The sequence below is a fragment of the Manis pentadactyla genome, chromosome 15 (genome assembly GCF_030020395.1).
Source record: "Manis pentadactyla isolate mManPen7 chromosome 15, mManPen7.hap1, whole genome shotgun sequence".
In the NCBI taxonomy this organism is placed as follows: Eukaryota; Metazoa; Chordata; class Mammalia; order Pholidota; family Manidae; genus Manis; species Manis pentadactyla.
In genome coordinates this window covers 7,596,287-7,608,784 of record NC_080033.1, presented here as the reverse complement: position 1 = coordinate 7,608,784, position 12,498 = coordinate 7,596,287, and the positions used below count along the sequence as shown (strand labels likewise).

Genomic DNA, 12,498 nt, shown 5'->3' with positions numbered 1-12,498 from the left:
CTCCTGTAGTCAGAAGCGTCACTCCCACCGAGTCGCCGCCACACTCTGGAACTTCTCTGCCACTCTACTCCCTTCACCGACCCTGTCACCACCACCACCACCATTCACTAAGCCTAACGCTTTACACTCAATCCTCCCAGGACACCTCGGAGGCAATATCCTGCCACCGTATGCAGCTGAGAAAAATGAATCACAGCCAGTAAAACGGAGCGTGCTGTCGAGCCAGCATTCAGCCCTACAGCTGATGGTGACACTCATCATATGCCTTCATGTTCCAGTGACATAAGGCCTCGTAGTTGTTCCCACCTAGATTCTTCTCATAAGCATCACCGTGCGCTCACAATAGTGCCTGGCCAAATGGATGCTTAGGAAGATGCATCAGCAGTTAGAGCTGCCACGTGGCCAGCGGGAACCTGGTCCCTGCAGCCCTGTTCACCCTGCAGTGCAACAAACCCGGCCTGGCCTCGAGTCCTTGTAACGTGGCACCCTCTCTCCTTCCAGGGGTGGCAGGTTGAGAAAGTGAACCCCATCAAGCGGTACGAAGAGAACAGTCATCGCGGGGTTTTCCCTTGTAAATGTGCTCTTCAAACAGGGCCGTGCAGGCCTCATTCGAGGAGTGGTGGACAAGCTCATCGGGCTCTACAACCAGAAGAAGACCAAGCCCGTGGTGGATTCCATGTGGGCCCTGGAGGAGGTGAGCGTGGCATTTTTCCCCAGCAAATAATCTCTTCTTTTCCATCTAGGCAGACCTGGGCAGCCAGATACAGTCTTTTAGCAAATGACTATTCTCCAGGTTTGTCTGTTTTAAATGAGAGTCCTAAGAGTCCCTGTCCTATAGGAGAGTGGATGTAAGGAACACCTTAAGGTCTGTGATGGTTCTCCAGCCATGCGCCTCAATATACCATTTTTGCCTTGAACCCTTCCCAAGCGGGCCAGCAAATTCTAGTGGGTGTGTCCAATACAATTCACTTCGGCTACACGGGAGTGTGAACATTGCTACAGAGCCGTTTCGGTCACCTTGTGGGTATATGAGATCCAGGTCAGGGCCGACAGTGGCTCATGGCTGGAACCGGTCTAAACCCAGATGCTCGGCGCCTCTGTGCGGCCTCGCTGGCCAGCTGCCCCACGGGCACTGTAATTATGAATGAATCGCCGGATCTAGTATTGCACTGAGTCTTTTTGTATCTGCCAGGAGTTCTTGTATTTGAAAGCATTTCTCGATCACAAAAAAATCAAGAACCCCTAATGGAACCTTGAAGGACAGCGAAGCGGGAACTGGATGTATTACTGGTTTCCGGCACCACAGGAGCAGCCAGGGTCTAGAAAGCCCTTCAGGACAAAGGACACTTTGAGCTCTTGGGAAGCCAGTCACGGCAGCCCTGCGAGGAGGAAATGAAGGGCTGGGGCGTAGGTTTCAAGAGGCGTTTCCTTAAGAAATCTTCTTGTGTCAGGATTTCATGATGTCAGCTTCAGGGAGCCAGGATGCCCCTGGGAAGTACTTTAAAATACGTGGAATATCCTTTTTGTTTGCTTGGCTGGTTTCTGCATTCTGTGCGGTGAGCACCTTACAGTACAAGTGCTTTTTTGTACTTCTGGGAGGCAGGGACACCTTTGAAAAAGCTGAGGAACTTCTGTGCAGCGGATGGTCGGTATTGTCCTGTCAAGAAAGCTGGGGCTGTTTGCCTAAACAGCAGGATTGCCAAAGTCCAAAAGCTTCAATACATACAGAAATCACCCCCAAATGTTGTGGGGTCACCCTGTAACCTATTAGGACTGGTCCTGCATCTATGGGCCCAGAGTACGCCTGTATCTATGCCTGAGACTGCGGTGTCATGGTCTTTAAAAAACCCAACCATCGAAAACCTTTGTTTATTATGATAAAAGAAACACACGCTCCTTGTAGGGAAGTCCTAAATTAACCAAGAACACAGGGAGAAAATGAACTGCAAGCCCACATTCCAGAGATGGTCAACATTGTGAACATTTTGGTTTGCTTTCTTAGGGTCTCTTTTTCTATTGCAGATGCTCACCGGGATCAGGTCATTGCTAAACTGAATCACATAATCACGCATTCCCTCTGCTGAGTAATTTCCAAGATGGGTAGCCTATTGTAATGCTCTTCTTGAAAATGCTGATTTAATGAGTCAGATATCCATATCGTATTCACTGTGGTACCTCAGTGGTGTAGAGACAGGCTGGACTGCATGGTTACCGGGTTCTAAGTGGTCAGGGAAAAGGGAACACGGAATAGTCAAGACCAAGGCTGAGAGATTAATGCGGCTCTGGGGCAGATGGGGAGGCTTATCCTTAAACCCTGTGTTAAAAAGGACCCAACAGACCTGGTAATATTTAAGTGAGGGGTTGAAATCCAAGAGGGGTCCAGTTGGGCTAGTGGGTCCTTCTTCTAGTATTTGAAATCATTCCCTGGTCATGGAGGTAATTGAGTATCAGCAAATACGTGTTGACTAACTTCTGTGTGCCTAGACTGCGCAGGTGCTGGGGTACAGCGGTGAACAGAGGGTCACCTGGCCTGGGTTCGTGGGGCTTACATTCAGAAGGCTGCAAGGGGCAGCAAATACTGATGAGAACAAAAATAAGCAGGGTATTTGCCAATTGTAGTAAGTTCCTGGAAGGAATTAAATAAGGGAATATGTTGGCAAGTAAGGGGAGGGGCAGGCAGTTTGCAATCTCCTTTTCATTATTACCCCCCAGGGAGACAGACTTCCCCCCCTAATCAAACCCCTCTATGAAACAGAAGTATGCCATCTGTGTATATCTATCACTCTACCTACATATCATCCATCTATGTCTTGTATATATATCTTTATATATCTGCTTGCAGATTTATTTATAAGATTTTTTCCATCCTCCAAGAACCAGTCTTTACCCGTTTGAGGGGGTGTCATTCCCACTGAGAATGCATGCGGTACAGTGACTTTAGACTTTACAGAACAGCAGGTGTCACTGAGCTGGGACATGAAAGAGGCAAAACACTGGAAAAAGAGCGTCGAGGCAGAGAGACGCTCAAGAGCAAAGGGACGAGGAGAGAGAGATCTTGGTGGAGGCGAGGGACAGTGACGTGGCCCCTTCCCAGGGATTACTGTGAGCAAAGGAAGGAGTGGTGCGCAGAGCCTCCGGGTCAGCAGAGGCCAGACAGACGTCTAAGTTCCCATGAGAGGCTGCTGCAGGGTCAGCGGTGCCACATGGTGGTCCCAAGGGTGTCACCCTCCAGGGAAGCAGCAGAAATTGTCAGGCATGGTTCCAGGCTCCAGCTGCAGAAGTCCAATGTCCAGATTTCAATCCAGATGGGAGGGGGCACTAAACTAAGCTCAGCTCTGAGTAGAGGGGGACCTGGCCAGCTGCAGCTGAGACACGTAAGGCAGCCAAGGGCACGTCAGTGTGGCTCAGCTGAGGACGCAGACCAGAGGTTCTCAGGACCCACAGAGACCAGGGATGGGGCAGCTACAGCCGGCAGCCGTGGCTGACTGAGTAAGGGGTCAGATGCAAGCGAGTCCGGGGACTTCATTGCAAACACTTCCCCAGTTCACCCACTTCCTTTCATCTCTGCTCATGGCAGTGTAGCCGGAGCTGGACGCCCCCCTCCTGCCTGACCCCACAGGGCACTCTCTGCCCAGCTGCCCTAGTGGGCTCATCACCGCCTCGCCCAGGTCGCCTCCACCCTGATTAAATCCTCCCACAGCCTAACACTGCCCTGAAACGGCGTCTACATGCCTTTCCCTGCCTGGTGCAGCCCTGCCCAGTCTTAACTCCCGCCCTCTCACCGGCCTCACTCCCCCCACCTCACCTCCACTATCCCAGCTTCTGTGGCACGCGTCTCTGTTCCTGGCACCCACCCAAGGCTTTCCTGTCTTGGGCTTTTGAACCTGTTGCTTCCTCTAGTTTACACACTCCTCTAGAGTGTCACAGAGCTGCTTGCTTCTCATGCATGTCTCAGCTTCCATGCCACCAATAGAGAGAGGCCCCCCCAAGGCCCCTCCTGAAGGTAGCATCCCCTACAGCCACGTCTGCCCGGGTCATTTGCTCTCCCTTTACCCTGCCGGATATTCTTCATTGCATTATCACTGGTTGAAATGATCTCGTTCATCTGTTGGTTGACTTGGTTAGATTCTGTCTCCCTTCCAGGGGAATGTAAGACCTAAATGAAGAAAGCCCTTGAATGTGCTGCTCGAGATCCCAGTACTTGGTACAGAATAGCTGCTCATTAAACAGGCATACTTGATTAAGTAGGTGAATACAGGAAGATATGACCACTTTAATATTTTCTGCTTGACAGTCAAGTGTTTGTTGAATGAATGAACCAGCTATACTAAAACAAGGTATTACTACTTTAGACAACTTGGGCACAACTCACATTGTGGCTGACTAATCCTTTCTCTGCATGGTAGTATGTTTAGTGGCATCTCTGTACTTTACCTGTGAGAAGCCTAGAGCATCTCCACCATCAGCTGTGACAATATAAGGTATGTCTAGACATTATCAAATGCCACCCTACTTGGAATGGGGGTGGCGGTGAGGGGGAAAACCTCCCCTAGTTGAGAACTAGTGGTTTAAAAGAAGCCATATGGGTTAAGACAGTCACCAGGAAAACAAAGGAATCCTAGGTCCCACAGCAGGCGAGTCAATCCACAGGGCAGAGACAGACAACTGTTGCCTGTTTGCCAACACGAACGTCCACAGCCACTCTTCGGTAACACCCACCAACTTCCTGAGGGTTCTTTTCTGAAATATTTACAGGCCTCTGTTCAGAACTGCAGTTGGGCCAAACTCAGCTATCTGCCAGGCCCACACAGCTCTTCTGGGCTTGGAGAGCTTGAGCATGTTTATAACTTGTGACCCTCAGAAGGAGGAGTATAATGTTCCCTCCCCCTACCCTTTGGTGAACGATTTCACCAACTGCTTTTCAGGCCAGTTCTATAATTTCATCTACAGAATATAAAGCCTATAGAGATTAAAAGAAAACTTTCCTGGGCTCTCTGAGCCCTCCAACTAGAAGATTTAATAATATCAGAGATATAAAAAGATATATATCTTTTTAGCCATCTGTCCTGACTTTATTGTAAATTTAATACATGAAGCAGAGCGGATATGCCCCAGACCCAGATTTGCTACCAGATATTAAATGTGCAACTGTACTTTAAGATGGAAAAAAGTTAATCTCTCCAAACAGTTCAGAAGTGAGAAAGGGACAAAAAAATACTTATATTTGTCAACCAAGCAGCAGTGACATTATTGAGCACCTGCTGTTTGCTGTACTATTTTAGGATGTCAAGTCTACAGAAGGAATAGGCTTTGTTTCCTGACCCTGGAGTTTATGATCTAGTTTCGGAGCAGCACTAAGACCTATGAAACAATGAGAAGCTTAGCGTTCAGTCATGGGGTGTTTTCAGGTGCCACCGGATTTGAAAATGACAAAGAATGATATTAAGTGAGAGTGAATGTCCAGAGGCGGTTTCAAGCATAAGGTGGGACTTTGTTGAGATTGGAAGGATACAGAGTCAGAGTGAAAAAAATAAAACGAGGTATTACAAGCAGGAGGGACACTGCGAACCAAATCCCCGAAGTCGGAGCGAGTCTGGGGTGGGTTAGGGCTGACAGGAGTGACCTAACAAAGCAGAGGCGACTGGCTGAGCGGGAGAGGAAATAGGCTGGTTCTGGTCAATGGAGTCGTTTCTTGGAGGGCTTTGCTGCCAAGCACAGGAGTCTGAGTTGATATTGTGGGTGAGGGAGGGGGGCTGAGCATTCACCATGTGATCTTTCCATTCCCAGAAGCCCATCCTGGTCCCAAGCATGATACTGGGAAGGCCCACAGCTGGGCTGTGTGGCCATGGCCTCCGATTCAGTGTCTTTTCCCACCGGCCATTGAATAGTATGCAGAGGGCCCTGTTCTGAGTGGAAATGGGCTTCCTAAGTTCATTTGTTGAGGCCCCAACCCTCAGGACCTCAGAATGTGATTGTGTTTAGAGAGAAGGCCTTTAAAGAAGTTAAAATGAGGCCTGTGGGTGCCCCTGATTTAATCTGAGTGGTGTCCCTCTAAAAAAGAGGAGAATTAGGATGTACAGACACTACTGATGCACAGGGGAAAATCCATGTGAGGACTCATGAAAAAATGGCCACCTGCAGGCACAGGAGATGCCCCGGAATGGAACCAGCCCTGCTGACCCTTGGCCTTGGCCTTCTGGCCTGGAGACTGTGAGGAAGTTGACTTCTGCTGTTTGAGCCTCCTGGTCTGGGAGCTTTCATTATGGTAGCCTCAGCAAACTGCTACAGGGTTGCATGGAGAGCTTGGTGATCTAATAAAATAATGAACAATGATCATATATTAATAAAACAATTATAATTAATAATACAATAATTGATATAATTTATTATAAAACAATATCTTCTATTAAAGGCATTATCTACAGTGTTCTATAACATTATTTACATAAACATCTATGATTGAGCTCTGTGATATGCATGGCACTAGCCACATGTGGCTATTTAAATTTTAGTGAATTAAGATTAAGTCAAATTAAAAATCCAATTCCCTAATTCTATCAGGCATGTTTCAAAGGCCAGTAGCCACACGTGGCCAGAGGTTCCCCTGTGGGACCACGCAGACATGCAAGACGCTCTCATCTGGGCAGGAGTCTCCTGAAGCTGGTCGGTGAGACGATGTCATCCTTCTGTTTGAAGGTAAGAAAAAGTTCGCCTCCCAGCAACCTGGCACGATTCGCCTTTTACTAAACTATGTTACCCACGCCCTTCCCTGTGGATCTCTCCTTACCTGGACCGTTGTGAACACCACTATCCAAATGCACTCACTTATTTGATGTAAGTGCCCCTAATTCCTCATTATGTGACCCCTGCATTTTTATCTTCATGTTAATAGTCATGGTTTAATTATATGGGTATCTTTCATCGTATGCCATCGCAAAACTTATACACAGAGATAGGTCTGCTTAAAAGAATAAATGAAGGAAAAATCATGTGATGCTGAGCTTGCCAGGCACCCTTATCTGTGTCAGAGCAAAAGGTTGACTTGATAAAAGGAAAATTAATGTTGAACACCAGCAGCAGAGAAGGTGGAATGACCCAAGAGGCGAGGCTGAGTGGGGGTGTGATTGTCAGTTTCAAAAAGGCTGCAGGCTTCAACTCCAGCGCCAGCCTGGGAAGTCTGGAGAGGATGAAGCCAAGCATCTGAAACCGATGCCCAAACTCGAACTCAGAGAAAGACTTAAGAAGAAACCGTGGACATTCCACTTAACTATGGCAGGTGGCAACTGGCTGGCATACACCTCCTTTAAAGGTTTAGACACTCCTTGGAGGCACACCTGGGTGTGGGGAGAGTAATTTAAAAGCATCGCTTCAAAGCAGGCAATGTGTGGTGCCCCTGTGCACATCAGTTTGGAGCACGGACTTGGGGCAGCGGGTCTGGCCAGGGGGCCACGGGACACATTTAGGCACGGGAGGTAAGCCCCAGACAGAAGTGGGGGCAGTGGAATAAGAGAGAAGAGGGGTATCTGAGTCACTAGAAACAAAAGCCAAAGGAGAAGCAAGAGTCAGAGATGACGGTGGTCTTTTAACCCGGGAGGCCGGGAGAGGGGGTGCCGGCACTACCAGTTTAGTCAGCAGCGGCAAGGGCGGAAGCTGCTGTGCAAAAACTGATACGCTTAGACGTGAGTTTGACTTGAAGTGATGGTAGAACGTGCAGGTAGGGCTGTCCACAGGCGATTCGAGCCCACGGTCACGTGGAGATGAGAGGAGAGGGCTGGGTGCTTGTTCCTACCGCCACTGCTAGAGGATTTACTATGGCCCCTCAAGATGGCCACATCCTAATCCTTGAGGTCTTTCAGTGTGTTGCCTTATATGGCAAAAGGGACCTTGCACATGTGGTCGAAGGTTTCATGATAAGATTGCCCTAGATATTTTGGGTGGGCCTGATACAATCCCAAGAGTCTTCATCAGCAGGAGGCAGGCGAGCCAGAGGCAGAGAAGGGGATGCAGCACAGGAGACAGAGCAACGGCGATGGGACGCGGGGCCACTAGCCAGAGAACGCAGGCGGCTGACGGAAGCGGGAATGGGCTTCTCCTCTAAAGTCTCCATAAGGAACCTGTCCTGCCGACACCTGACTTGAACGCAGAGACCCATTTCAGGCTTCTGACCTGCAGAACTGTAAGACAGTCCGTTTGTGTTGTGTTAAGCCACCGAGTTTGTGGTCCTATGTTACAGCAACAATTGGAAATTAATATGTCATCCAACCAGCACATTCTTGCAAAGGCTGGGCTTTAAAATCCACTTCACAAGTGAGAACACCAGGGCTTGCACTCCAGGAGCAGCCAGGGTGGTGAAGGTGAAGAGCCAGACAATTCCAGTCGCAGAGAGACAGGGGAGAGAGCTGAGTGCATGTGACCTCGGCGTGCACCAAGCCCGGGCAAGGGCCTGGAGGCTGGGGGGAGAGGGGTTGGCATATCCAAGCACAGAAGAAGCTGCATCCAGCCAAGCATAAAGGGGAGGGGAGGGCAGCAAGGCTGGGCCTTGAGGGCAGGGGGGAGGAAACTGGGCAGGCAGATGCTCCCACTAGCTGCCCGACTGCACCGTCATCCCCCCAGCCATGCCGGGCCGTTGCGGTTCTTCCAACACCGGAGTCTCTGCTGCCTCCTGGCCTTTATTCATGCACTTCTCTCAACCTCTCACGCCCTGCCCCGTCCCTGTCCTCCTGCAAAATTCCCGCTTACCGTTCAGGACTCAGCAATGGTGCTGGCTCTTCTGCAGAAACATCCCCGATATCCCCCAAACTTGCTAAGGCCCCAACCCGGGTCAGAAATTCCAGCTTTTGGGTCCCACGGGCTTGCTCCCCTCGTGGACAGTTACCTATGGCAGATGGAGAGAATAATGGTATCTCCCAGCAGTTCCTAAGCGAAGGAATCTGATGACTTTAGGCACAAAAGGTGTCTGACCTAATGCTCGACAGACAGTGCGTGCTTGCCGGCTCTTCTGCTTACAGCACATTGCAAGTGTGTGCCCCAGAGTTGAGATATTTGGGGCGAGGGACTCTTAGGCAAGACCCCAAGCAAGGAGAACACAGAAGGGCTGTGCAGAAGCTTTCCGGGGCCTCGGGGCCGGCGTTTCTGTCAGCCTGGTGCAGCTTCTGCCCTGCAGGCCCTCACCAGACCCTCTCGCCTTCACCGGAGACCCCTGCGTGTTGCAGAACTGGGTGCCTTCCAGCGCAGCGCTCCTTGCTGGAGGTCTGGAGCTCATCTCCAAATACATTTCTGTTAAGAAAAAACTGGTCGCTCTTGCCTTCAAGCCTGTCATTTGGCTGAAAATACATGGCAGAACTGGATTTCCTTGTGAGCCAAGGACAAAGTCGATGGAGGCTGTTCTTGGCTGTGTTTCTAAAAGACCCAGGCAAGATTCTGCTGCTTCCTTAGGTTGGAAATGCCTGCTCGCTTCTGTTTGCCGCCCAAAGTGATGGAGGAACCGCATCCCATGTCTTAGTTGCTAGGTGGCACCTGGACTGTTTTCAGGTATTTTCTGAGGCACCTGTGAATGTGTTCATCTTGGATTCTGACTGTTTTATATTCGCTAGACCAGACAAGAGGGATACTGTGCTGCAGACCAAGGTCATTTGACTGCTAGAACATAAGGGATGCAGGAACAAAGGTCACGTCCAGGCAGGCGAACGTGCGGTGGATGCTGCCTAAACTTCCACCTTCGGGAACCCACCCTCCTCCCTCTTTACTTGCCCTCCCCCCGAGGATGTGGCTCCTGCCACGTCCCCTGCCATTACCAAAGATTGCATGGTTATTGTGCGATTGAGTCCATGTGTACTGAACTCCTGTAAACTGTCAAGCACTCTGCAAAATGGGGCATATCATAAAAAGCAGGAGCAACTCGAATCAAATGCGACAATCATTTGAACAGGAGAACAACACAGAGGGCTTCTTAACCTCTCACCTGCTGGCTGCTTGGCCTCTAACCCCTCACTTCTCTGAGCCTTCCTTTCCCCGCCTATAGATAGAACTGACCCTCTCTCCCAGAGCAGCTGTGTATTAGTTTCCGAGGGCTGCCATAGAAAGTGCCGCCAAGGCTCCATCTGAGGGTTGAGGGAGAATCTTCCAGGCCTCTCCCTGAGTTTCTGGTGGCTTGCTGGCAAGCATTGGTGTCCCTCTGCTTATAGAAGTGTCACCCCCTTCTCTGCCTTCCGTTTCGCAGGGGTTCCCTCTGCGTGTCTGCCTCCGCATTTCCCCTGATACGTCGTACTGGATTAAGGTCCACCCTACTCCAGTGGACCTCATCTTAACTAATTACATCGTCAACAATGCTGTTTCCAAATAAGCTCACATTGTGAGGTTTGGGGGTTAGGACCTCAGGGCAGGGTGGGTGGCTGGGTGAGGCACACTTCAAACCAGAGGATCAACAAGAGAACAGTATGCTGTGAACTGTAAAGGGCTGAAGACTCAAAGTCTGGCACAGGGTTGAAAGGGCAGCCTCCAGAATGGGTTCAAATCCTCCTTCCTCCACCTCCTTTCCTCCTGTACAGCTGTGAGTTCTTGGGTCACTCCACTTCTTTTCTAGGCTTTGCTTTCTTCTTCTGTTGAAGGGGGTTAATGGCAGTGCCTACTCTACGGAGTTGTGCAAATGTCATGAGAAGATGCCGGCGAGGTCTCGGGCGCGCCCTGTATGCCGTAAAAGTCAGCCTGTGTGACCGTCTCAGGAGGGTTGGGATGGTGGGCCCTGCCTTTCTCTCTTGCAGTTGAGCCTCCCAGGGCTGCTTTCCTCCCTGATCTGCCACTGTCATGATGCCAGCAGGCTTACTGGTGCTCTCGCCTTATGCTTTTGTTAATTCCCAAAGGCATTTGTGGGAGTTGCGTTACGGAACAGAAGCTCTGAGCAGCACAAATGATAACCACATGCTGGTGTGTGGATCCTCGGGTCCTCCAACCACCTCGTGTCTGATTCTTAAACTGGTAGCTTGTTTCGGGATGCGCTGCCAGGGAAGTGCCAGGCTCTGGTTAGTCATTTAGTCGGTTCTGAGCAGCTGCCTGTGGAGCCCTGGAGAAGTGCCAAAGTAACAATAGTGGCTACAGTTTGATGTTCTGTACCAGGCACTGTCCTTAGCATTTTATAGACATTGTTTCATCAGACTCACAGCAGTCCTGCATCCTGCAGGGTTTATTTCCCCATTTTACAGATGAGGAGATTGAGGCTTGGAGAGAGAGTGAAGCGGCCTGGATGAGGTCACACAGCCAAGAAGCGATGGAGTCAAAACTTGACCCTCAGTCTGGCTCCTTCCCAGAGACATGCTCATCACCAGGGCCTCACACCCCTGGGACAGGGCTGACTCTGCCGCGGTCCCAGCACCCTGCCGGCCCCCTCTCCCCAGTTGGAGGCGCCCTGGTTGAGGGAAAGAGACTGGTTTCCAAGAGCCTGGCTCATCAGTGCCCACCTGCAGGGTGACTTTGATTGCACGTAACTTTGAATTGCAAACCTTAGTTTTCTGCATCTGTGAAATGGGGCTGATAACCCTTGTTCTCCCTGCCAGTTTTAAAGCCTGTTGCAAAGCCATGTGTAAGCTGCAAACTCCATGCTGTCTAGAAATGCCACCAAGTGGGCGCCTAATACAACTTCCTATGTTTCTTCCCTTCCGCTTCTCTTCCTAAACAGGCGTCATTTGCAGTTTCTCTAGCACACTCACACACAGTATCACTCAGTGAGTTTGCTCACCCAGTATCAGCTGGGTGAGGATGGGAATACGGTGATTAAGCCATGTGATGCTCACCTCAGCCCTCCGGGACTAGTGTAGTTACATCCAAGTTTCAGATGGAAAGACTGAGGCCAGGAGAGCTGATAAGACTCCACGTGGCAGCACAGATTCCCCGACTCCAAGGTCAGTCCTTGAGCCATTCCGCCTCCCTCTCTGTCTTGCCCCACTGGCTATAAAGTAGGCAGTAGCTGGGCTAATTTCACTACACTTTTATTTGTTGGCATGTGGGCATACTCCACATGACCACTTTCACTATCCCAGCCACTGAATGCGAGGATGTGCTGGGAAGTCTAAAGGTGACAATTCAAAGAGGCTACCCATCCATATACCTTCTGTTTGCACAGCATTCTACTTACCTCATGGGCATTGAGCCCCACAGTAAACCCACAGAGGCAGGCCAGGACAGGTGGCACTATACCCATTGTACAGATCTTTAAAAAGAAGGACTGAGGTGATTTGTACGAGGTAGTAGGACCAGGAACCCAAGCCAGGCTGCCTTTCCCGGGGCTCACGCGGCATCTGGTGAGTACGTGTGCAGCACGTCTATGTGCTCCTGGCCTATGTGTTTACCTCATGTCTTTCTTGCAGTCAAGAGAATAAATTATATAAACATCATGTAGCCACAATATCTGACATTTGGAAAATAGAAACAAAGAAAAGAGATCACCTATAATTGTGCCAACCTAAACAGTTAATATTTTAATGTACCCCATTCCTAGCTTTATTC

The 12,498-nt window shown here is 50.0% G+C and overlaps 1 long non-coding RNA gene across 2 annotated transcripts in view; it reads left to right on the top strand.

Annotated features, from left to right (window-relative positions):
• The window catches only part of LOC130681009 (uncharacterized), a 56,440-nt gene that overhangs the window by 3,163 nt on the left and 40,779 nt on the right, over window positions 1-12,498 (top strand). Inside the window, exons 2-3 of one of the 2 annotated variants that reach the window (XR_008994046.1) lie at window positions 502-694; window positions 6,562-6,696. This is a non-coding gene — a long non-coding RNA (uncharacterized LOC130681009). The remainder of the gene's footprint in view (window positions 1-501; window positions 695-6,561; window positions 6,697-12,498) is intronic. The other variant, XR_008994045.1, reaches the window with a different exon arrangement.